This window comes from Neopsephotus bourkii, unplaced genomic scaffold (genome assembly GCF_033783945.1).
Source record: "Neopsephotus bourkii isolate Nb327-2 ecotype Australia unplaced genomic scaffold, CSIRO-AGI_Nbou_v1 NB_1234, whole genome shotgun sequence".
NCBI classification, from domain to species: Eukaryota; Metazoa; Chordata; class Aves; order Psittaciformes; family Psittacidae; genus Neopsephotus; species Neopsephotus bourkii.
In genome coordinates this window covers 721,772-746,117 of record NW_026901719.1, presented here as the reverse complement: position 1 = coordinate 746,117, position 24,346 = coordinate 721,772, and the positions used below count along the sequence as shown (strand labels likewise).

Below are 24,346 nucleotides of genomic sequence, written 5' to 3'. Positions count from 1 at the left end.
TATAGCTCCAGCCAGAAGGTAGTAGGAGGGAAAATGGGTACTGGTATAGGGAAAAAAAGATGAGAGGGTTGACTTCATGTGACTTGCTAAATTAATTTTATAGGTATGTTCTAATTAATTTATCCAGTATATGTGTATATTTTTTTCAGCTGGATTTACATCCCTTGTGGCTTGACAGGGTGCTTGTCTCCCTGGAGAGTGCTGAGCCCCACTGCAGACAATGGGATGTGCTGGAGCTATGCCACCTTGCACAAAGGGCCTTAAAGACAGACAGTGCTGGGCAAGGAGCACACCATACCCTGGGAAAGCAACAGCTTCTGCTCCTGGCACAGCTGCTCTAGGGTATCGAGCAACTCTTTTAACACAAAACACACAAGGAAGCAGAGCTGTGTCACTCAAGTTCTCTGTAAGCACAAGCCATCACACCGAAGGGGTGAGGGCACACTGCTGTTGCTGTTTCTGCCTGCAGCTCTGCATCAAGTTGTCAGTAACAATCTCCCCTGGGCAGAAGCCAGTGCTGCCAGTGCAGGCTGCCCTCACTGCCACCAGGTTTGTGGGATGGAGCACAGAGGCCCTTGCCTGTGAATTGCAAATGGGCCGAGGTGAGAGACTGCGGCTGTGAGGCTTAGCCCAGCCAGCCGTTTCCGGCACCTATCCCAGCAGGACTTTGGTAGTGAGATTCAGCTCCAGCTGCCTGATGGCAGCTTAAAGTACTTCTCTAGATGCTTCCTGTAACCAGAGGGAGAGCTGCAAATAGAATCATAGAACAGTTCGGGTTGGAAGGGACTTTCAAAGGTCACCTAGTTCAGCTCCCCTGCAATGTGCCGGGACATCTTCCACTAGATCAAGTTGCTCAGAGCCCTGTCCAGCCTGGCCTTGAATGTCCCCAAGGATAGTGCATCCTCCACCTCTCTGGGAAACCTGTTTCGGCATTTTAAATAGCTTCTCCCATCTTCATCCCAGTATGGCCACTGGTGGCTAGTTTGGGCTAAAGGACCAACTTTTAGCAGCTGGAGCACTGAGAGGTGAATTTTTAATCAGCTATGAGAGCAGCTTTACTGTTCAAAAATGACCCTGGCTTGTCACATGCACGGACTAGCAGGTTGCTCTGTGGGTTGCACACAGGGTTTTATACACCTCAGCTCCACTACATGGCTTTGGACACTGCAGGCCTGGCTCCTGTAGCTCCAAGTCAAGTATGCTGCATAAAGATGTCTCCCATATAAGCAAACATAAAGCATGCAAAATCAAGATTTCCCTTGTACAGAATAACTCCTATGAAGAACAATAGGGGTTTGCAGTTTTCTTCTCTTGGATGAACTTTCCATTCTTCTCTTAAACAGCTTATAATTCTGTTTTATCATTAATATGTTAAGGACTTTCATTTAAAACTAGCTGATGAAGTTATTATCAATCGTGAGATAAGCATAAAAAAAGCTTCAAAAGTCTTATCTTTTCCATTTGTACACGCTGACAATGATCTATCCATGCAAGAACAAATTCCTTGTTCCAAGGATGTGCATTAAAATTCAATTCTAAAAGGGGACATAACAGAGGATTTAGCATGTAAAAGATATGTTTTTTTAAGGGCTATATGTCAAACTGCAAGACTAAAAATAGACTTGTCAAAATTGAGTCTGACAGAAATCACTGTAGTATCTCCTATGTTCCAATGGACATAATATTCATTATGTAGTCACTTAGCAATTTTTCTGGGCAACCCGGAGACTTCTCTGGAGTCTAATGAGACTGCAAATGTAATTTTAAAGAAGCAAATTAAACCATTATTTTAAAATTACATTTACTGCTGATGCAAAGTGCTAGATTATGAGTATTGGCTGGCAGATTCTTCACATCTAGAGGTCAGAGTTTTTTTGCATATGTGTACGCAAGGATAACAGAATCCATCCTCAAGCACAGTTTTGGCTTTTAGGTTGAATCTGCCAGCAAAAGTGGATGAGAGCGAGAACAAGATCTAAACAGATATCCACAGAACACTGATAATGCATTTTTATCATCTGCAACCCAAACTAGATACAAAACTGGCCAGGTGCATTTCACTGATTCTTCATGTCCTGTATGGCAAGACAAGAATAAAGAGTTCAAAATCATTAACCTCACTTGGAGTATTCTGTGCAGTTCTGGTGTCCTCAACATAAAAAGGACATGGAACTGTTGGAACAAGTCCAGAGGAGGGCCAAGAGGATGATCAGGGGACTGGAGCACCTCCCGTAGGAAGATAGGCTGAGAAAGTTGGGGCTGCTCAGCCTGGAGAAGAGAAGGCTGCGTGGAGACCTCATAGCAGCCTTCCAGTATCTAAACAGGGCCTGTAGGGATGCTGGGGATGGACTCTTCATTAGGGACTGTAGTGACAGTACAAGGGGTAATGGGTTAAAACTTAAACAGGGGAAGTTTAGATTGGATATAAGGAGGAAATTCTTTCCTGTTAGGGTGGTGAGGCACTGGAATGGGTTGCCCAAGGAGGTTGTGAATGCTCCATCCCTGGCAGTGTTCAAGGCCAGACTGGACGAGGCCTCGGGTAATATGGTTTAGTGTGAGGTGTCCCTGCCTATGGCAGGGGGTTGGAACTAGATGATCTTAAGGTCTTTTCCAACCCTAACTATTCTATGATTCTATGATTAATCTGTGATTCTGTAGAAAATGATCCAACTATTAAAAGCATTAAAACCTTGCAACTTCCCCCCCCCCCTTTTTTTTTCCCCAAGATATTTTTCATGCCCTTATTTTATCCTATCCTGATTTTTTATGTTTCAGTGATGCTAAAAGATAATCTCAGGGCATGAGCTCTTAGTCTACAAAAGATCAATAGCCACAAAATCTTACAAAGAAAAGAGGCAGGGTTGAGAAGTGTCCTTACAGAACCAGATTCTCAAAGCTATTCATTAAAAAGAAAAGTGAAGGAAGGGAGATCAGAGAGCTTTGAGAGGATCTAGTTTGTTTGCTTCCCTCTCTCTACCCTTTCCCCAGTTGCAGCTTCCCAAGAAACATTCAAAGTTCACATCTTCCATATGGCTCTTCTGAAGACGCAATCTCCAGAAGGGAAGTTTCCAGAAAGTCACCTATGAAGGGGATGTTTGCCCCTCAAAATACAGAAGTTCAGCATTCAAACATCCTATCAGCATTTTAAAGGTGATTAGAAACAACCCATTCTCCTAGTTCTTTGATTCATCCTGTGAGACCAAATATCTAACTTTTGCTTTGCTGTTCTGCATGCTGCTGAACCTATCTGTGCACCCTGATGCACCTCAAAATTTTGCAAACTGTGCTGGTGACTTGTACTTCACTCCTGGTGCTTCTGTACACTGGGGCAGTGTCCTGATCAGAGCAGACGCCTTTCTGGCCATAGGCAAAACGTTCCAGGTGTCCCAAAGGACGTGTAATTTTTGGTGATGTGCATAACAAATTGATTGGTTACACAAAGCCAAACACTGGAGATACTTATGGATCCCTACAGCTATGTTATTTTGGCTTTAGATGTGCCACTCCTTTTATCCCAAATGGCTGGCTCTTGGGGAGGGAGATGAAAGGCTACCTCAGTTGTCCCCAGAGTTCTCCATAAGAGCAAGGGCAGAAAGGATGCTGCCTCTCAAACCTGTGATCTTTTATTCCTATGCCTTAGGCTGGGAAATATTCCAACTCCTTCAGATGATACCTACTGCCTCTTTGTCTACAAATTACTAAGAAGTAATTTGGAAAATTATACTACTCTGGAAACATAAGTCCTTTCCCTTTACAGAATAAGGGTGAGATCTGCACACAGTCATCTCCATGCACTACAGCAGGCAAGGTGGAAGGGAAACCAAAGACAGTGATAAGTCTATAGCTTTCACTTGAAGAATCCATATATTCATAAAGGAGGTCTTTGATTACATGTGCAGCCAATGAAGGGAAGTTAACGTTGTAGGTTACACTGTGTTGGAGGGAAGAGAGAACAGAAACCTCTAGGTTCCTGCTTTTTTAGGATGTGTGGAGAAAGACCAAAAATTACCAAGAATATTCAGGACTGATAGGAGATGTGTAGAAAAATAAACAAAGGAAATAAAAATGCTTATGTTTTTTCTAATTAAAAGGGTTGCAGAAATAAATATTCCCCAAAAGAGAATACTCTGTAAACAAGTCATTGTGTGGTCTCTCTGACCTTTATCTCAAAGAACTGGAGCCAGCCGTATGAGATACAAAATGCTGGAATAAATGGCCTTTGAATCTGATTATGACTGGTGGTTCCTAATATATCGTGTTACCATTCTAAGTGATTAATTTGTCCCATAAAAGCTTGTGATAACACTCACATTCAGAAGTGACCCAGTACACACAGTACTGACATTTTTGGTTGACATTTGTTTCTCACCAAAGTTCTCCTGAACTTCAGCAATCACCAGCAAAGTGTCTGTTACATGCAATGTTACTGGAAGTCCGGAATCTAATCAACTTTCTCTGCACAAAATATTTAGCTCAGGAAAGCAGATGATTTCATTGAAAACCACACCACAGTATAAGTTGTAAAGGAGGGTGCTATCTATTAAGCACATACTTTGTTTTACTTGTTTAAGCTCTATATTAATAGGTCAGTGTTTGAAATAGGGAGACATTTCTGATTCAGCCTGCTTTGAGTTTTCATCTCTTAACACTGTACTGAGGTCTCGAAAATTACACTAACTTATTTAAGGGGAATTAGAACAGAAATATGAAAAGCAATGAAATCTGATTTCGTAAACTTTCCCAGTATTATTTCTGAAATGATGGTAGTTATAATACACATAAAGGTACTTCATCAATCCATCAGATAATGGTTAAACTACACCTAACACTTAAGGAAGAGGATGAAGACAGAATTAGCAGAGGAGATGTGGTAAAGGCATGGGCCTTGGGCATGGTCTCCCTTTCTTCCACCTCTAACCTCTTTTCATAGTAAAACAGCCTCAGGAAAAAGAAGATTAACTGATTTATATCAGAAACTTTATCTCAGTGTTGTTAAACTCATGCATTAAGTAATCCTCTATGGGTTTGATTTGCAATATATGACATTACCTTAAAAATCGATTTGCCTACTTGAAATAGCTAATTTTCACCTTGTGTTTTCTGAAGCCCTTGGTAGGCACTCAGTTTCAGAGAAGGAACAGTGATGGTATTGTGAAGGGAGAGAATTAGGAAAAGTGATAGGAAATGGCTCCGGAGTGGCTGGCATAAGTAGCCACTGGGAACAGCATGTCACAAAACCACTCCTCTACTTACTATACACCAAATAGGCAAATGTTTTCTTAAATCTTGTCATTCTACCATTTGACAGCCATATCTTAAATAAACTGGCAGGCTACAAGTACAGCCACTACAAGTAATCCATGGGGTAATCTATAAACAGCCCGATCCAAATCCCCCTGAAATCTACCAAAAGATTTCCACCATTTCAGCAGGCTTTGCATCAGGCCCATTTTGAATGCTTCATTGTTCTCAAGAAAGCACAGGTGGCAAAGCAACACCTTTTCTGTTGCTTTTACAAGACTTTGCCAGATTTTCCCCTTAAGAAACCCTGAAACAAGTAAGCACTTCTTCCCAGAAAGCAGAAGGTAAGTATTTCTAGATACAGGCAGTACACATTTTAGCATTTATAGTTATGTCTGCATTTACAGATTCAAACACCAAATATTAATCATGTTCAGAGCTGTCTCTAAACAAAAAATAAACTGGGCAGTAATCTCTTTGCTGCAAAAGCAAACGCATCATCTATTTCAGGGAAATAATAAAATTATTAATTTACAAAGCCATAGAGTTCCTTTATTTGCACTTGACTGTTTAACAAGCAGAAGTTTTAATAGATCTGGCACTGGCAGAGTAAGGGGAAAGAGCACTAGCACTACTACTATATCATGTTTAATAATTGTAAAATGCTGCGTTTTGTTGCTCTATTTACAATAATAACAGTGTTGTTAGAAAGCTATCTTAACAAATGAATTGTTGACTGACGAGCCACTGATGTTTGTCTTTATAAATTAAGCTAGACATAAAAAGCCATGTTTATAATGATATTACATTCTTTGAAATAACAAAACAGTGCATTGGTGGTGCACCATGAGCAGCAATAGGTATCCTGCTGGGAAATTCATCTTATCCTGCCTCATGCTTCAGATATCTAACTGAATAGCTTTGACAAGAGGCTTTTTTATCCCTCATTGCTAATGACACATATGCAAAAGCACTGTAATTATTCTAAAGCAGTAGCTGAAGCAAAAACTCTCATGGATATATTGGTAATCTGTCATGAAGAGAGTAGAATCATAGAATCATAGAATAGTTAGGGTTGGAAAAGACCTTAAGATCATCTAGTTCCAACCCGCCTGCCATAGGCAGGGACACCTCACACTAAACCATATCACCCAAGGCTCTGTCCAACCCAGCCTTGAACTTCGCCAGGGATGGAGCATTTACAGCTTTCCTGGGCAACCCATTCCAGTGCCTCATCACTCTCACAGTAAAAACTTTCCTCCTTATATCCAATCTAAACTTCCCCTGTTTAAGTTTTAACCCATTACCCCTTGTCCTATCACTGCAGTCCCCAATGAAGAGTCCATCCCCAGCATTCCAATAGTCCCCCTTCAGATACTGAAAGGCTGCTATGAGGTCTCCACGCAGCCTTCTCTTCTCCAGACTGAAAAGCCCCAACTTTCTCAGCCGATCTTCATATGGGAGGTGCTCCAGCCCCCTGATCATCCTCGTGGCCCTCCTCTGGACTTTTTCCAACAGTTCCATGTCCTTTTTATGTTGAAGACACCAGAACTGCACACAATACTCCAAGTGAGGTCGCACAAGAGCAGAGTAGAGGGGCAGGATTACCTCCTTCGACCTGCTGGTCATGCTCCTTTTGATGCAGCCCAGGATACAGTTGGCTTTCTGGGCTGCCAGCGCACACTGAAGCCAGCTCATGTTCATTTTCTCATCAACCAACACCCCCAAGTCCTTCTCCGCAGGGCTGCTCTAAATCTCTTCTCTGCCCAGCCTGTAGCTGTGCCAGGGATTGCTCCGACCCAGGTGCAGGACCTTGCACTTGGCATGGTTAAACTTCACAAGCTTGGCATTGGCCGAATTCACAAGCATGTCAAGGTCCCTCTGGATGGCATTCCTTCCCTCCAGCGTATCAACCGAACCACACAGCTTGGTGTCATCAGCAAACTTGCCAAGGGCGCACTCAATCCCACTGTCCATGTCAGTGACAAAGATGTTGAACAAGACCGGTCCCAACACTGATCCCTGAGGGACACCACTCATTACTGGTCTCCAGCTGGACACTGAGCCATTGACCACAACTCTTTGCGTGTGGCTATCCAGCCAGTTCTTTATCCACCAAGTGGTCCATCTATCAAGTTGATGTCTCTCCAATTTAGAGACAAGGATGTTGTGCAGGAAATGAAGTACTATGAAGACAGAAGACAATTCAAAATCCCAATATTTTTTGCATATTTAACTGTTCAGAATCATCTATCAAACACACAAGCACATACTGCAATAGTTTTCTAAAGTTTATTCTTTAATCTATAGATTATGATTTCTGTGAAATATATGATGTGTAACATATGAATATGTTAAAAAAATATATTCATATAGCAGTAAATTAACTATCCTTACTAACTAAAGTAGCTACTGCACATTTGTCTTTGATAAAATGTTGTCTTTCTTATGAAGGCATTAGGAGTAATTAATCCCTAATGTAAATAAACAGTTGCTCAAATAAAAACTATATTTTAGATCAGTAAATCCTATTAGATTAAGGCACTTATGCCATAATCTTCACCATAGTACAACTAAACCAAATTATTACTTCTTCCTATGGTATCTGCCCTTCAGAGCTATAATTGCCAAAGCAGAACTTCTACAAGCATTCATTGCAGAAAAAAAATAGTACTAAATGCTTCAGGAAACACACTGTAAACTGTGTATGTTCAGCACTGTGGACCAGAAAAGTAACTGCTTATCACGCTGCATAGCTTAAATATCTGGTGAGGCTGCAAGGCAGGAAAACACATCCAGCTGTGGGTAAGCCTTTGAAAGACACTGTGAGTGATGGTAAGTGCAGGCCCACAGAAAATGGGCATGGGTTAGAGTGAGCAAGAGCCCAAGAACAGAAAGTTACAGCCATAAGATACAGTTTTTTGCTTCTTTGCCATCTTCCCTAAAAGTCACACCTTCTCAGTAAAGGCTGGTAATACCACAGGGACTGAGCATAGGTTTTTGAGCTGCTTATAGTCAGAATTCAGGTATGACATAGGGCAGTTTCATTACTCCTATGCATTCAAAGATCCTGAGACCACAAGGCCTGTTGAGATAGGACAAGGGGTAATGGTTTTACACTGAAAGAAGGTAAATTCAGACTAGATGTAAGGAAGAATTTTTTACGATGAGGGTGGTGAGACACTGGAACAGATTGCCCAGAGACGTGGTAGATGCTCCATTCCTGGAAACATTCTTAACTTCTGCTTGAGCTACAGCACATCTTTCCAAACAGACAAACACATACAGGGTTCTCATTTAAAGACTTGAAATGGCAGAGAATGACAGCACTCTTGCTCTCTCATCTCTCTAGGTGTCCAGCTGTAATTTGTTAAGGTGGGACTTCACTTTTCTATCAAGCTGGAGAGATGCCCACTATACAAGGTCTTCCTTGTTCAGATGTCCACATTCAGATAAAGTCATCTTCATCTCTCCTGCCATAACCGAACTAGGCTGAGCTTCTTATGCTTTTCATAAAAGGGACAACATCTGGCTCATTTTTGCTGTTCTTTCCAAACTACATCCAATTACTGGCACCCTTTCAGGAGCGGACAGCACTGCAAAATTTCTATGGTTATCTATAAAGTTTATATTGCCTCTCTGCTCCCACTTTATATTCTTCTCCTTTTTATATCCTTTTTACATTCATCCTGTTAGTTACAATGTACTGCTCTGAAAGGTCAGATTCAATGAACTACTTAATGCAATGGCAAGCTGAGGCACAAAATGTTGCTGCTTAACAGCCTCTGATCGTTTCACCATAGACTGAGCTTCAGCTCTGTGATCCAAGGTGATCAAGACAGAAATGCTCACTATAACAGCTTTAATTCATTTGCTTCAAGCAACAGGCACATCCACCCTGTGTTTCACCTTAGGGAAGCTTCTTCTGAAACAATGCTTTAACTACGAGAGGCCATATTCAACACACTGCACTGGGAAATATCTCCTGTCTTGCAACGACAGTGCATGACTTTCAAAGCTCCTTTCCCTGAATTTCTGAACTTCTGGAATTTGGCCAGCTACTGACACATGACAGCAGTGCCATCAGGTGGTAAGACCCAGCATGAAGTTACAGCAACGCTATGCTGCACAGTTACCTAGAAGATGGCAGGCACCACAGGGTTTCCTTGAGGCTGCTCTTCCAAATGCTATGGATCATCAACAGCTTGCAAGGAAGTCATCCCACAAAGACTGGACTGTGAAGGACTGCCATCCCACAGCCAAAAGGCACAATAGACAGCAGAACTGCCTTTGAGAGGCAGGCACCATGTATATGAACCTTCATGCCCTATATGTAACTTTCTCCCATGATCACTCAATCACCTCCCCTTTCTCACCGATGCTCTTTCTTTCTTGATCTTACAGTGTCATTCTCCAAGGGACCCTCTGCACCCTGCCCATGCAGCCTCTCAGCACGAGTGTTAGAAAGTGTGATCTTGCAGGTCCTGGGCTCCACCACTATCTTGGCCAGGACATGTTTATACATGTGTAGTGCCACGGAGTGGAGTGAGACAAGGATCACTACATGGCCCATATCAGGGGGCAGATGCAATATTTGCTCCACAGCCCCAGTGAGTGGACACCTGGGCTTCATAACCCACCAGCAGTTTTCTGATGATACAGCCCCCAAAATTCTTCCCTTGTAAACTCCTGGAAGTACAAGAGTTCAATGTGTCCATGTGGACAGCACTGTAAGTACAGAATCTGAGAGGTTTTGCTTCAGGAAGTTGAAGGTAGCTCAGTATCCCCAGCAGTACTTTTGCTCCATCTAGAACAATGGAACAATGTGTCTTACGGCACATGGGGAACAGGGAGGTGATTCAAGACTGCCAGCATGGATTCACCAAGGGAAAGTCCTGCCTGACCTTCTACTAGCCATAGCCTTCTATGATGGACTGACTACATCAGTGGACAATGGAAAAGATATGGATGTTGTATATCTGGACTTCTGTCCAGATGGAGATCACTGACAAGTGGTGTCCCTCAGGGGTTTGGACTGGGACCAGTACTGTTTAATATCTTCACTAGTGACATAGGCAGTGGGGTAGACAGCAACCTCAGCAAGTTTGTAGATGACACCAGGCTCGCTGGTGTGGTTAACACACCTGAGGTTCAACAAGGCCAACTGCAAGGTCCTGCATCTGTGTCAGGGCAACCCACAGTATCAATACAGGCTGTGGGATGATGGAATTGAGAGCAGCCCTGCGGAGAAGGACTTAGGAATTGTGGTGGATGAAAAGCTGGATAAGAGCCAGCAGTGTGCGCTTGCAGCAGAGAAAGCCAACTCTATCCTGGGCTACATCGAAAGGAACATGACCAGCAGGTCAAAGATGATCCTGCTCCTCCACTCATGAGACCCCCCCTGAAGTACTGTGTTCAGCTCTGGGGTCCTACGCACAGAAATGACATGGACCTGTTGGAGTGGATTCAGAGGAGGACCATAAAAATGTTATGATGGATGGAGTGCCTCCCTTATGAGGAAAGGCTGAGACAATTGAGGCTGTTCAGCCTTGAGAAGGCTGCAGGAAAACCTTGTTGCAGCCTTCTAGTGCCTTATAAGAGCTTATAAGAAAGATGGTGTCCTGGGTTTAGCAGTAGCAGTCATTTTTCTCCTTGGTAGCTGGTGCACTGCTGTATTTTGGCTTTCGGCCTGGGAACAGAGCTGATAACAATGATGTTTTGGTTTGGCCAAGGACTTTGTGAGCCTCATGCTCTGCCAGGGAGGAGGGGAAGCCGGGAGGAAGCAGAGACAGGACACCTGACCCAAACTGACCAAAGAGGTATTCCATACCACAGCACGTCATGCCCAGGATGTAACGGAGAGTTACCTGGAAGGACACGGGGTCTTCTGGGTTGGATTTGTTCAGCGGGTGGTATTGTATTCTCTTCCCTTGTTATTTTCCCTTATCATTGTTGTCGTTGGTGGTAGCGGTGGTGTTTGTGTTGTACACTGGTTGCTGGACTGTTCTTGTCTCAACCTGTGGGAGTTGCATTCTTTCGATTCTCCTCCCCATCCCTCCGGGAGCAGGGAAGGGGGGAGCCCTGGGGTGGGGGTGGTGCGGGCCTCGACTGCTTCCAGCCCAGCACCACTCACTGGGAATGAGTGCACAAGCTGTCTGGCTGGGTTTAAACCACAACAGATGGGGACAAACTTTTTAGCAGGGCCTGTTGTAATAGGACAACTGTAATGGTTTTAAACTGAAAGAGATTTAGACTACATATAAGGATGAAATTTTTTACAATGAAAGTGGTGAGACACTGGAACAAGTTGCCCGGAGTGGTGGTAGATGCTTCATTCCTGGAAACACTCAAGGTCAGGTTGGATGGGGCTCTGAGTAACCTGAGGTAGTTGAAGATGCCCCTGATCATTGCAGAGGGGTTGGACTAGATAACCTTCAAGTATCTTTCCCAACCCAACCCATTCTATGATTCTACTACTACAAAAAAGCTTGGTTTGTCAGCCTGAAGTGCCAGCTTTGCCTTGGATCATGCTGACCTCCAGCTCTGTTCTCCTGAACTCTTCAGCATCTCACAGGAGCTTTAGCTCCAGCTGTTGTTGCCTGACTTACAAAAGCTTTATGTCCTCCACAGCCTCTCCCTTGAGTGAGGCAGTCCCCAGAGGGATTACATTAACTGTAGTATCTTTAGAAAAATGTATGCAGCACATATACCCATAGCTATCCTGTGTATGCTATGAACACTGGTATTCTAAATCTCCCCCCACTAAAAAACTAGCAAAACTTATAAAATAAGGGTCATTAAAAAGACCCTATACTGACATATTTGCTATTTTAACATGCATTTTCCTAGTAAAACAGAAAAGGAACATGACTTTCTAATACTGGAGAGAATCACAATGACATATCAGAATTAGCACTTTTATCTCTTTCAGGTAATACAGGAAATATTTCAAGTAATATTTTAAAACTAACACAATTCTACTTGTAACAGATCAACTGTACAAACCATATATAATGTAAGGATAAGGTTTTGGTTTAACTGAGCTGCAGAACCTCAGGTTTTCATGTCTAAGTAATTCACACGTCCCAATCCATGATAATAAAGCTTTATAAATCACATTCCTCTTTCTTTTTGCATATACATACAAACACATGCAAACACATACATACAAATGCAGAAGACATACTGCATGTATATATATTATTTCTGCAAAGAAACAGCCCTAAGGCCTACATTAGCAAATTGTATCCTCATTATATATACCTCAGAGCATAAATAATACAACCACCACTTTCTCCAACAACAACAAAAAAATGGTTGCAAAAGACTGTGTTAAATTTGCTTTCACTCCCACATATCAATATGTGGTATAGTTCCTTCCTTAAACCCACAGCAGTTTTTATGAATTATTAACTAACTCAGCAAGCCTGCTGGACACTGTAACATGACTATAATTGGTGTAGAACACTAAGAAATTGTTTCAATACTTTTAAAGGAGAAGAAAGTGCTATCTTTACTAAAGCACTTGTGCTAATATTTAATTAAAGGTTTTGAATACAAACAATTTCAGATAAAATGCAGAACAAAGGCGTATTTCTGGTCACAAAAGTATAATTTTCATGTCAAATTGAGCAGTAAGGAGAATGACACAAGATAAAGAATTAAAAGGAAACTGAACTGCAAACTCAATTAATGAATATTTCTAATTTTTTGCTGTCTTCCAAAACTGAGAGTTGCAGCTTCATTCTTGACAACTCTTAGGCAGATAATATTTTCCTTTTAACTCTCAGTCACATTGCAATGATGCATACAAAAGAATATTGAGCCGAAACACAATGTATGGAACAAAGATTTCAGTGCAATGATTAAACCTCATGACTCCTGCAGATTTTATGAAATACAGATGACCTCAAGGATTTTAAACTGTTATAGCAACCAATTTTCTTCTGTAGAAGAAGAGCTGCCTTTGTGCGTATTGCTTTCTGAGTAACAGATCTGCTGAAAAGCTGAAGTAATCATCAGAAAATTTGTAAGTTCTATGATATGACAAGACCTTTGCTTCTCCTGGAGTCTTGTTTGATTCATAAGCTGAACAAATTTGGTTTTAACTAAGCCTCCAACCAAACTGAATTTTACTTTGTTTAACAATATAAACAGTGGGCTGCAGGGATTTTGCTTTGTGCAGTAAGTAAAATACATTAAGTTTTAGTCTGCATGAAAAAGCATAAGAGCTAACAGAACAATTAATATTTCAGCACACACTGTGAAAGAAATATGTCTTTAGGATAGTGAAGGTTGATGGCATCACGGGCTTATCTCTATTAAGTCTGTTTTGGTGTTTGCAGTCTCTATTTTGATATTTCTTCTTGGTTTCCCAGAACCAATTTCTCTTGGTTTCTCAGATGAAGACAAAGTACAACGAAGACCAACATACTTTGGAAGTCACCTGTTGTGAAATACACGTGGTCCATCTTTCCCTTATTGATGTTGCTACTTCCAGGAGGTCTGTGAGGATTTGAATGTTTCAAGTCAAGCAAAAAGGCAAACTGAGAAAGCCTAATCAAAAGTGGAAGCTAAAATGCTCAATTACACTATTTTTCATGTGTTACTTGTAATAAACTACAGATGATCAACTGTCGCATCAAAAATCAAACCAGGAAGAGCTGCCTAATAAATCCCACAAAAATCTACTGCATTAAGCTGCCTTTTCAAGCATTCAGTATTTTTTAAAGGTGAATCTATTTGTAGCCACTTTTATTTTCTACTAATTTTTGTCTCAGATCCTTTGTTTAATGAGGAACTGGTTTTGTTCTTTGACCTTCCACTATAATTCAGAGTCATCCCAATCAGTGGTAATATTTAACTGAAGAATCTCACTTTGGGGATTGATGAGTCAGAATATATAAAACTGTTCTGTTTCCCTTTTAACTAACCTTCTGACTGGGCATATCAGATCAAGTTAGATACAGATACTCAATCTCTCGGCAATTTTGGGAGTCCTTCTTGGGTGTACTATTGCTAAATTAAAAATATGATCTAATTCTGTTTTCTAGACCATCAACCGACACAGAAGTCCCTTGGACATTTCTATTCCAATTACATTATACTATCAACTGCTAAGAGAGACTATGAGTCACACAATTATTCTTATTGGAGGGAAGCAGGAAAGAGAAAGAACTTAAGACTAATGACAGTCTTAAGCCCTTTGATCTTATTTCTCAATTCTTTTTGGAAAAAGCTTCCAAAAAAAAATTAGGCCTTGCCAACACAAAGAGAGAGACATAAAAATTTAAAGTCAACTGCACCAAGAGCCAAATCCAATTTTCTTACAACACAATTAAGTTTAAACATCTCTGAATCAAAAAGAAGTTTGGAATGAGAGTTTTATCAGACTAGTATTCAGCCAGCTACTTCTGAGTTGTACTATTTGTGTGATTTTCCAGCTCCACAGACAAACTATAAGTTTCTGTCACCTCCATATGTCTTTGGCTGTCTGACAGGCAACACTGCTGTCAGAGCAATGAAGTACAGAAGTATAGAGATAGTCTTGGAAGTAAATGGGACTATGATAGTGAAACCTAAGTCTGAGAATCAGGAAGCCAGAAAGACACTATATCAACATACCAAAGAGCCAGAGAAAGGTCTTCCCATCTTCAGAAACTCCTGAGTCAGCTTTCTATTATACAATTCAATAAAATTATACCACTATACCAACGGATCATAAGGTACCAAGACCTCTACATGGCACTTCGCTCTGAGTATGGTTTTACCCAGTCACTCTCATTATCTCCTTCTCACCCCAGTGAGTGCTGCTTTCATATTGATCTAGAAAACAAGTGCTCCCTTAACTACAGGAACAGGACTATACCACCACTTGACATGCCAGCTTGTCATGGTTTAAGCCCAGCCAGCAACCCAGAACCACACAGCTGCTCTCTCACTTCCCCCCTCACTCCTTCCTCTCCCTGCTCCCAGAGCGATGGGGAGGAGAATCAAAAGAATGTAACTCCCATGGGTTGAGATAACAGCAGTCCGGTAACTAAAGTATAACACAAACCACTACTGCTACCACCAATAATAATATTGATAAGGGAAATAACAAGGGAAGAGAATACAACCACTCACCAGCCGCCGACCGATACCCAGCCTGACTGAGGAGTGTCTAGCCCTTCCAGGTAACTGCCCCCAGTTTATATACTGGACATGACGCGCTGTGGTATGGAATACCTCTTTGGCTAGTTTGGGTCAGGTGTCCTGTCTCTGCTTCCTCGTGACTTCCCCTCCTCCCTGGCAGAGCATGAGACTCAGAAAGTCTTGGTCAGACTAAACATTACTGAGCAGCAACTAAAACCATCGGTGTTATCAGTTCTGTTCCCAGGCTGGAAGTCAAAACCACAGCACTGCACCAGCTACTAAGGAGAAAAATGACTGCTGCTGCTGAACCCAGGACACAGCTGTACTCAGTATTGAAGAAGGCCAGTGAGAAGGACTTAAGACTTCAATTTATTCATATTTTCCAATTACATGGTTTAAGATTTTTTAAAAGCTATTAATTTTTGATTTTTTAAACCCTCAATTCTCACTGTGCTAGAAAAAAAAACAACAAACAAACAAACAAACAAAACCCACCAAAAAACCTACAGCAAACACAGTTACCCTAGGTTTATGTTCTCTAATTTGACATTTTTTTAAATGCACAAACCCCTTCAAATACAGACACTGCCAGGAGCTTCTGCAGAACTAACAGCTTAAAACTAAAGGTATTTCAAATTCATGAAACTATACAAGACATTGCAAATTGGACACAGGCTTTTCACCCTTCTCTCTCAACAGTTTAAATTAGCTTTTATATTTCCTATGAGCACTGATGCATATAAAACTGCCAACCTCAAAACATCATTCCTTAAAAACAGATTAAAAACTTTCTGCCTTTCCTTGATACAAGGTGCCTGTAGCAGATGTAATCCTCCAAGGGTAAACTTACAAAACCATAAAAACATCATGCTTGCCTTCCAGCTCTTGACATCATCTTTGCTGTCTTTCTATCAAAATACAGCATTTAGTTATAATTCATAGTAACTACGAGCCTTTTTCTTGATACTGCCGTCTACCTTTAGTCTTTTAAAGAAGTATTTCTCTGTCATCCTGAAGCTATCTAAGCAGCAGATAAAAAACAGTTAATTTCTGTGATCCGAATGTCCAGCACTGCCTCAAGATAAAGGGGAATGCTGATGTTACCACTGTCCATGCTGTTTGTAACACAAGTCTTCGCAAAGGATCACAGACCTTACACCATGCAACTACCACATTGCAAAAATGGGTATGTTCTCCATTACAGTAGCTCCATGAGCTGATGTGTACATGCTGAATCAGTCAGCAACTGACTGTCAGGATGAGGAAGTTGTAAATTTCCCAGTGAGGGCAACCACAGACTTCTGGAAGGACAGAGCTGCTTTGTGAGTTTTGTGCACACAGTGGTGAAGGCATCCCTGTCGTACTTCACAGTCATTCCTTACTGGCAGCCCCAAATGCACAGCACAATCCCCTCCTGTCAGCTCATACTGCTTCTCCAAGCCCAGAAACTATTCTGCACAGACTGGCGCTTTCCTAGCAAGCTCCTCAACCTGTCTCTGTCTTGCCTTCCGCCCTGTTTTCTGCTTTCTGATGATCAATCTGTTCCATATCACAATGCTTTTCTTGTATAACTGTAGCTGTTCTGTAATAATGTTCTCAAGGCATCCACACAAGCCACAGGATATTCAAGTACCAACTGCACTATGTGGAGGGCTGGCTTGTCCAACATATCTTTTATGATTTGGAAATGTCATCCCAAAGAGACAGATAATGTTGTCAGGAGAGAGAAACCATGACTTTTCTGAAGTTTGACACCTCTTCTCTAATGCTCCTGACCCCAAACACAGAACATGAGATTTTCTACATATTCCCACAGGAAGTTATCCTTTTGATGCATGGGACTTGCAGCAAGTGCACAAAGGATAAACGTCTATTGCTGATCATGCAATATAGAAGAAATACATCACCTGGAAGAGTTAATTCATAATAAACTCAAAGCTGGGTGTTTATTTGCATGACTTTAAATGGAAACAACATTCTGAAGTATTCACATCAGTGCATCTGGCTTCAAAATAAAGCCTCCATGCAGATAAGCCAACACTTTTGTTTAGTTATAGGCGAAGCAGGAAGTCTGCTTGTCAGAACAAGCTAATGAGAGCAATGTTTGCTAGTTCACATCTGAAGAACTGTACCTATTGAAGGTACAGTTGCTTGTGTTTTGGGAACAGCTGTTGCACATGCCCGTCCATACTCTTGCATTCAGTTATCATAAAGCAACTTGTCACAGAAGCATTGACCTGAAATTTATCACAGCTGCCTCCTTTTTCTAGAGGGTAACAGAGTAAGATGATGACACAACATTTCAACCGGATGACACATCAAGCTTTGGAATTTCAAAAAGACCCTAGACTTGCTAACTCTAGGGGCACGCACCATGATGAATGTGAAAGGAAACTTACCAATTAAGTTCTCAGCATTCCAAATATTTGAATTATTGAGCTCAAACCTGTCTAAACATATCAGCCAACTCTCTTCTAAGAACAGAGTAAGGGTATGAGACTGCATGCTTTCACAGATATAACAGATTCAAAAGTGAGTAATTTCTATAGTTGGTATCATTTTGCAACAACAAGTAATGCCTCTATACAGCTTTCAACTGCTTAACTCTTAAAAGTCTTCAAAGAGGTGGGCAAGCTTTTGTGAAAACATATTACAGATTAATAAAATTAGCTCTCAGTATATTAGCTCAAGTACCAGAAGCAGCTCAACACAGCAGCCAAGAAACAAAGGCAAAGAAGACAATACTTAAACCTGTGCTCTCAGTTTGCAGCAGCTGATTTAAAGTACTTAAGTTACCTCTGTATTATATTGCAGAAACATCTCAAAAGGTAGAAGTTATGCATCTAACAGCATCCCTCAAGTCAGACAGGAAGTTCTCATACTCTGATTCCCAACTCTGTGCTTGGGCCAGCTGATAAGAAGTAGCTAATGAAATGCCCTGACAGAAAGCTTATCTCCATTAATGTTACTTCCAAAACTCCTACAGATCATTTGGTTCAACATTTTGTCCCCCTATTCAGTGTATCCAAAACCCCAAACACTAGTAATTCATAGATTGAGGTTTGAAACAAGATGAGTGTAGCCTCTGGATTTATATACTGAGCTGGGAGTATAATGGAGTATCTTCAGATTAAAAGGTCTGCATAACTGCTTTTTCAGGAAAAGCACATTTCAAGATTCTTGGTTGCCAAGCAGTATCATAACTAATTGCTTAATATGCTTGATTTTTTCTCTATGATGTTGGTGAAGAAAGAATATCTTTGTCCACCAAAATTGCTTGATCCAATGTATGAACAGTCTAAGACCAGAGACAGAAATTACACTTAAAAAATGGTATCATAAGCTACTGCGAGAAGATGATAGGCACTGCCACTGAGCTCCCTTTTGCACTTGTATTTAGCTATGATGATGCAGAGAAGGCAACCTGGTCCCCGAAACACATGGAGTCAAATGGCAGTGACAGAATCCTCATCCACTACAAGACGATGGTGAGAAGGGTCAGTATTGATTAAATGCATGTCAGTACTTAAAATGCAACAAGCAGCCTGAAATCCTGGAGAGTTCCTTCTTTCCAGTCTTATGGTAATACAGAATTTAAACAGAAATTCTACTGCAGAATTGAAAGAATCCTCCAGATCCTCTTGATGAAAACTTGCTGTGACACTAACTTGCCAAAGCAAGAGTTATTTAAGAACGGTTTTTGAGTCATTTTTCTTAAATAGAAGATAGAGCTGAGCCAACAACAAAGAAAAGCCCTTAATGAATTTCACCTTTTTCATTTCTCACTTTGCAATTAAAGTCTTTTAGTGGAATTCCACAGGACATCAAATACTAATTTACTGCTGTTACAGTTTCAAGGAATGAACTAATCTAGCTTAATTTAGCAACCTAGAAGTCAGCTTTCTATTCTAAGAGAGCTTTATGTGCTCCTTCTTTTGTTAATGCATAAATAAGCGTTCTGCAACAGGCTAGTTTATTCCTAAACAAGTATCTTGGATGGATCACCCTCTTCAGGTGGCCTTCTCTCTTCACAGGCTGCCTGCATAACCTTTTACCTGAAGTATGAAAAAAATGCCACGACTGTCCCCTACTCAGAGTCTGCATTATGTGGCAAGCAGCACATCTTACCACATAAGTGGCAATTTCACTCAAGTATCTCACTAAATAGAAAGACATTTAATTTATGTTGGGATGCTTGTAGACTAATGCATACTCAGTACAATCTAGACTAATGCATACTCAGTACAATCTAAGATAATCAAGTAAGCTATTCATGCTGTAGGAATTATCTATAAATATATTATAATGCAAATTATTTATTAGATATATTTCATCGGACGGTTTGGTTAATTAAACTGATTCTTAAAAAGATTCAAATTGATCATTAACTGATGATCATGAAATGCACCTCTAAATAACCAATTAATTGTTACAGTACATTAATACACCCTTGAATATATTAGTTTGGCATTGTTGCTCACCTTAAATATGCAAAAATTGCTATACTGTGCAATGACTTCAATGTTATCTCAAAGTACTTATTGCTAAGTATATGTGAAAAGCTTCGAGTTGTAGAATCTGCATCAGCAATATAATAAAACCAACAGAAGTAGCTCCTGCTATAATTTTTAACTGACTGCACTTCAAATGCATCTTCCTTCTTTAGCATTCTGTTCACTTGTTTCTTGCCCAGACTGTAACCATATGTTTAGAAAACTGGGCTTGTTTCTTCCTCTTTTTCAAACTTCAGTAACCTTATGTCTTGAATGGAACACATCTAGACTGCTGACCTAAGTGATGCTCATAAAGGTGACCTCTCTTTGTATGGGAAACCATAAATATGACTTCTGGGTTTCTGCTTGAAAATAGCTCAGAAGAACATAATATGGTGTAAAAGCCATTGAACATTACATGGAAATAATGAGTCCTTGTGTATTTTGTCTGCAAACCATACCATATTCATATTTCTGCAACCTTGGCTTTCAAAGGACAACTTGAACACTAATTAAATGTTGCCAATAAAGCGGAGGCAAAAGAATTAGGTGGATGAGAATGGGTTGCAGGGGATATTTATGATACAGTATCCCTCAATTCTCAAAAGAAACCAGAAGTTTTCACCAGGTTCCTGCTCATTGCCCCCTGGAGTCAGTAGAGGTGGCTTTAATATAATTTTCTACTTAAGGAAGCTTATTTTCAGTAATGAATATTTAGAAAGCACACACATAATTAAAATATTAAAATGCAACAGAGACAATGTGAAAATTTCTGTATTATGTGCTCTTTTTATCCTCTTGCTTTTTCCTCTACTAAAACTGTTACACAAAAAGGACTTTCTTAAAATACTGGTCTATTTATTACTAATCCTGTAGGAATAGAAGGTACATAACGAATTTGGAGCTGACAGTAAAAGGGCTGAAGAAAAAACAAGTGATCTGAAATAAATTGCATCAACTTAATTTGTGGAAAATTTAGAAATAAACCAGATTTATTGCTTAGGCATATGATTTTTCCTAATGAAAAAAGATTTAATTGACATATTTCAGATACTCTTCTTGCTGGACATTCTGAATCTTTTTTTTATTTTTTTGGATTTGATATAGACCATTGCAGAAATTCTCTTTTCCATGTTCTTTTCCTTCAGTAGCGTAACTCTTTTCATAAATAAATGTGCTGAAAATATTTTCTTGGAGAGCAATCAAATATTTCATTACACTGAAGATGTTGTTTAACATTCAAGGTTGACCTAACATCTAACGTTTGTGTATACTTTTGTTTGGAAGTTTTGAATCTTGCTAAGCTTGTTAAAGGATGATGCTCATCTGGTTATGAAATCTGCTTTTTTTTTTTTTGCCTCATGCAGTTTGCATTTTTCTATTCACATACTGTGATCTTTATGCCTTCATTTTGAAAGAGGATTAATTTTTTTCACACTCTGCAATTACATACAAATATTTCTTAACTTTAGAAAAAGCATTGAGTGAAAGATGCATAAAAATAGTTGCTGAATTTCACATCACTAATATAAAATGTACCTTGTGATTCCTAATCAGTATGAGACCATGCAGTCACAGAAAAAATGTGGTGTCGGAATATCAATTTTCATTAATGTGCTGCAGTGACCACAAGATGGTACAGTGTAAGATCCTGAGGGACAGGAGGAAGAGGAGTCCAAGCTAAAGAGCAGACTTCATCTTGTCCAGGGCACTGGCAGCCAGGTTCCTGTGGGATACTGCTCTGAAAGGCTAGAGCCCAGCAGAGTTGAGTGATCTTCATGGAGAGCCTCTTCCAAGTGCCAGAACAGCCTGTTTCAATCCTCAATGAAGCAGGCAGACACAGTGGAATAGCAGCACGAATCCGTAGGGAAAATCCGACCAAGACCCAGTGCAAAACAGAAGCCAACCAGACATGGAAACAGAGAGAGTTTACCCAGAAAAAAAAGAGAATCCCTACCTGGCCAGGCAGGGATGAGGTTTGCAAAGTTCACCTGGCATTGAAACTGGTACAGGATGCAAAGGGTAACAAGAAGGGCCTCTATGACTATAGCAGCAGTGAAAGCCAAGGGAAATATGAACTCACTGTTAAAAGGGGTGGGTAACCTAATGAAGGGCACTGAAAAGGCCTCAAGTACCCCAACATGCTGCTTTCTTGGCTTTGGTCTTAGCGGCAAGATCTGCAACCCTGGTTGCTGAGTTCAGTGGCAGAATTCAGGGAACAAAGTAGTCCCAGTAGTAGGCAAAGACTGAATTAGTGATTGCTTAGGCAAGAGGCCTATGTCCATGGGCCCAGATGGAATGCATCTAAGGCAGCCACGGGAGTTGGTTCATGTCTTGTAAAAGCTGTCCTCTGTCATCTTTGAAATATGAGAACTGAAACATCTGCCCAGTGTGGTTGTGAAATCTCCATCTTTGGAGATACTAAAAAAGTTGATTTGACAAGTGCTGAGCACCGTCATGTAATTTGACACTAGCTTGCTTTGAGCAAGAGGTTAGACTGAATGACCTCCAGAAATCCCATCTCAATTCTATCATTTTGTCATTATGCCTATCGCCTAACTTCTGCATGTAAAACATATTCATTCCTGACTACAGATACACTGCTCCCAGCTGGAAAACAAGATTTCAAAATAGCTTCCATGCACACTGAAAACTAAAAGCAAGCATTTTCAAAGTTGCAGATGTATGCATATGAAAACGTTCTATTATATAGAAGATATTAATTATTTCATTGGCGTAAAGAACTTCCTCTGCTATGGTGTCAGGATTGTACAGTGACAGCATCTAATCATTCCAGGTGTCTCCACTGGCATGAAGAGAAAGCTCTTCATTTCAAATGCTGTAATATACAATCCCAATACTTTTCACTCTAGGTCCTATCAAAGAATGAGTGTCAAAATCCCAATGGCAGATAGATTTTGAAAGCAGAGGTAGAATTATAGTGTAAGAAAAGTGTCACCAAAATCTTCCCCTGGAATGCAACAACACTTAATTTAAGACACTACCTACAGAGTCGACATAACTGGGAAGTGTGACATTCTTATTCAGTTTCTCATTTGAAGGCTGATAGAGAATCAGCCACACAATAAATTCAGTTAGTTTCAGGCCTAATCAGTCTATTTACCTTGTTGTTATTACTACACATTGCTGGCAGTAAAGAAATGAGAAAGAGATCCTAATTCGAATTACTTAAATATAAAGAAAAAAAAGACGACTGAAATATGATCACTTTATGAAGAATCAAAGACATCAAAAATGAATTTAAGGCCCATTTATGAAGCTTGTGCTGATGGCCAATACAGTAGGCCAGAAACTTATTAGGAACAGGACAGTTCATGCAGTTCATTTAGTCATTGGCACAAAATGAAGTGCTGAAGTCCCCTCTTAATATTCTGTGTTTCTTAGTAGACTTACAGGTTAACACTCCTTTTTCTTTTTTCTTTTTTTTTTTTTTCCTGAATCTGAAAATGCATTTTGTTTTCTCCAAACCTGCCTAACCCAGATAAAGGTATCAGTCTTGCTGGCATCTTTATGCCATTTCTGTTTCTCCTTTTGAATTTTGCTTAAATTTCCTTGATCCCCAGCAAATGAGCACACATCTGCTCAAATTGTGATCTGCAAGAGGAGTACAACTGTCATGGCACCTTCTGCCCAAATTTCTTGAAGCAAGTGTGACTTTCCATAATTACATGTGTAACACTGACAGCAGTGACAACTACCAGTTCTGAGGACAGGTGCCTGCACAGTTAAAACCTGAGTATATACCAGGAGTCACTGAGACCCGCCAATTCAGAGCTTACACCAACAAGAAGGAAAATACAGAAATAAAACTGGTGTGCAGCAACCAGGCTACTGGAATTTAAAACAAAGATTTTTATATTTAGTTTTTTTTATTACTAATAATTTTTCCAATCAATGCACTAACACTTCTTTTTACTCCAAATGCAAAGCTTATTATATGAATCACACCACATCTTTTTCTACATCCTGAATATTTTTCAGTCCCTGTTCTTTCTTTCCTTCTACATCCTGTTACAAACATTGACATTTCACCTTTACTGCACTCTCCACAGTCAGTTTTCTGTCTTGTTTCCTGCCTCCTATCTACACATCCCTACCTACCCTACCAACTCTTTTCATGCAAACTGATTTACCTGAAATCCACTCCAAGCTCTTTGAGCTTCCCTACATATTGCCATTTACATGCACCCATCTGCTCTTGAAAATCACCCCACCACATTTTCTTTCCTTTTTACATATGACAGACCTGCCTCAACTTTCTTCATGTAAAAAAACCAATAGGGCAATAGTGACTTGAGCTGCCTTGCTCCAGGAATTATCTTTTCAACAATCCATACAAAAAATAAATACCAGGAGAATACTATTCCTCTTTTGATACCCAAGTATTTTGGAGGTGTTCCAGTATCTTATACTTTTTCAGCTACCCAGAGGACATATAAAATGACACTTCATTTAAA

The 24,346-nt window shown here is 40.3% G+C and overlaps 1 protein-coding gene across 7 annotated transcripts in view; it reads right to left on the bottom strand.

Moving 5' to 3' along the window:
- Positions 1–24,346, bottom strand: part of FRMPD4 (FERM and PDZ domain containing 4) — a 309,704-nt gene that overhangs the window by 44,584 nt on the left and 240,774 nt on the right. The window lies entirely within an intron of this gene.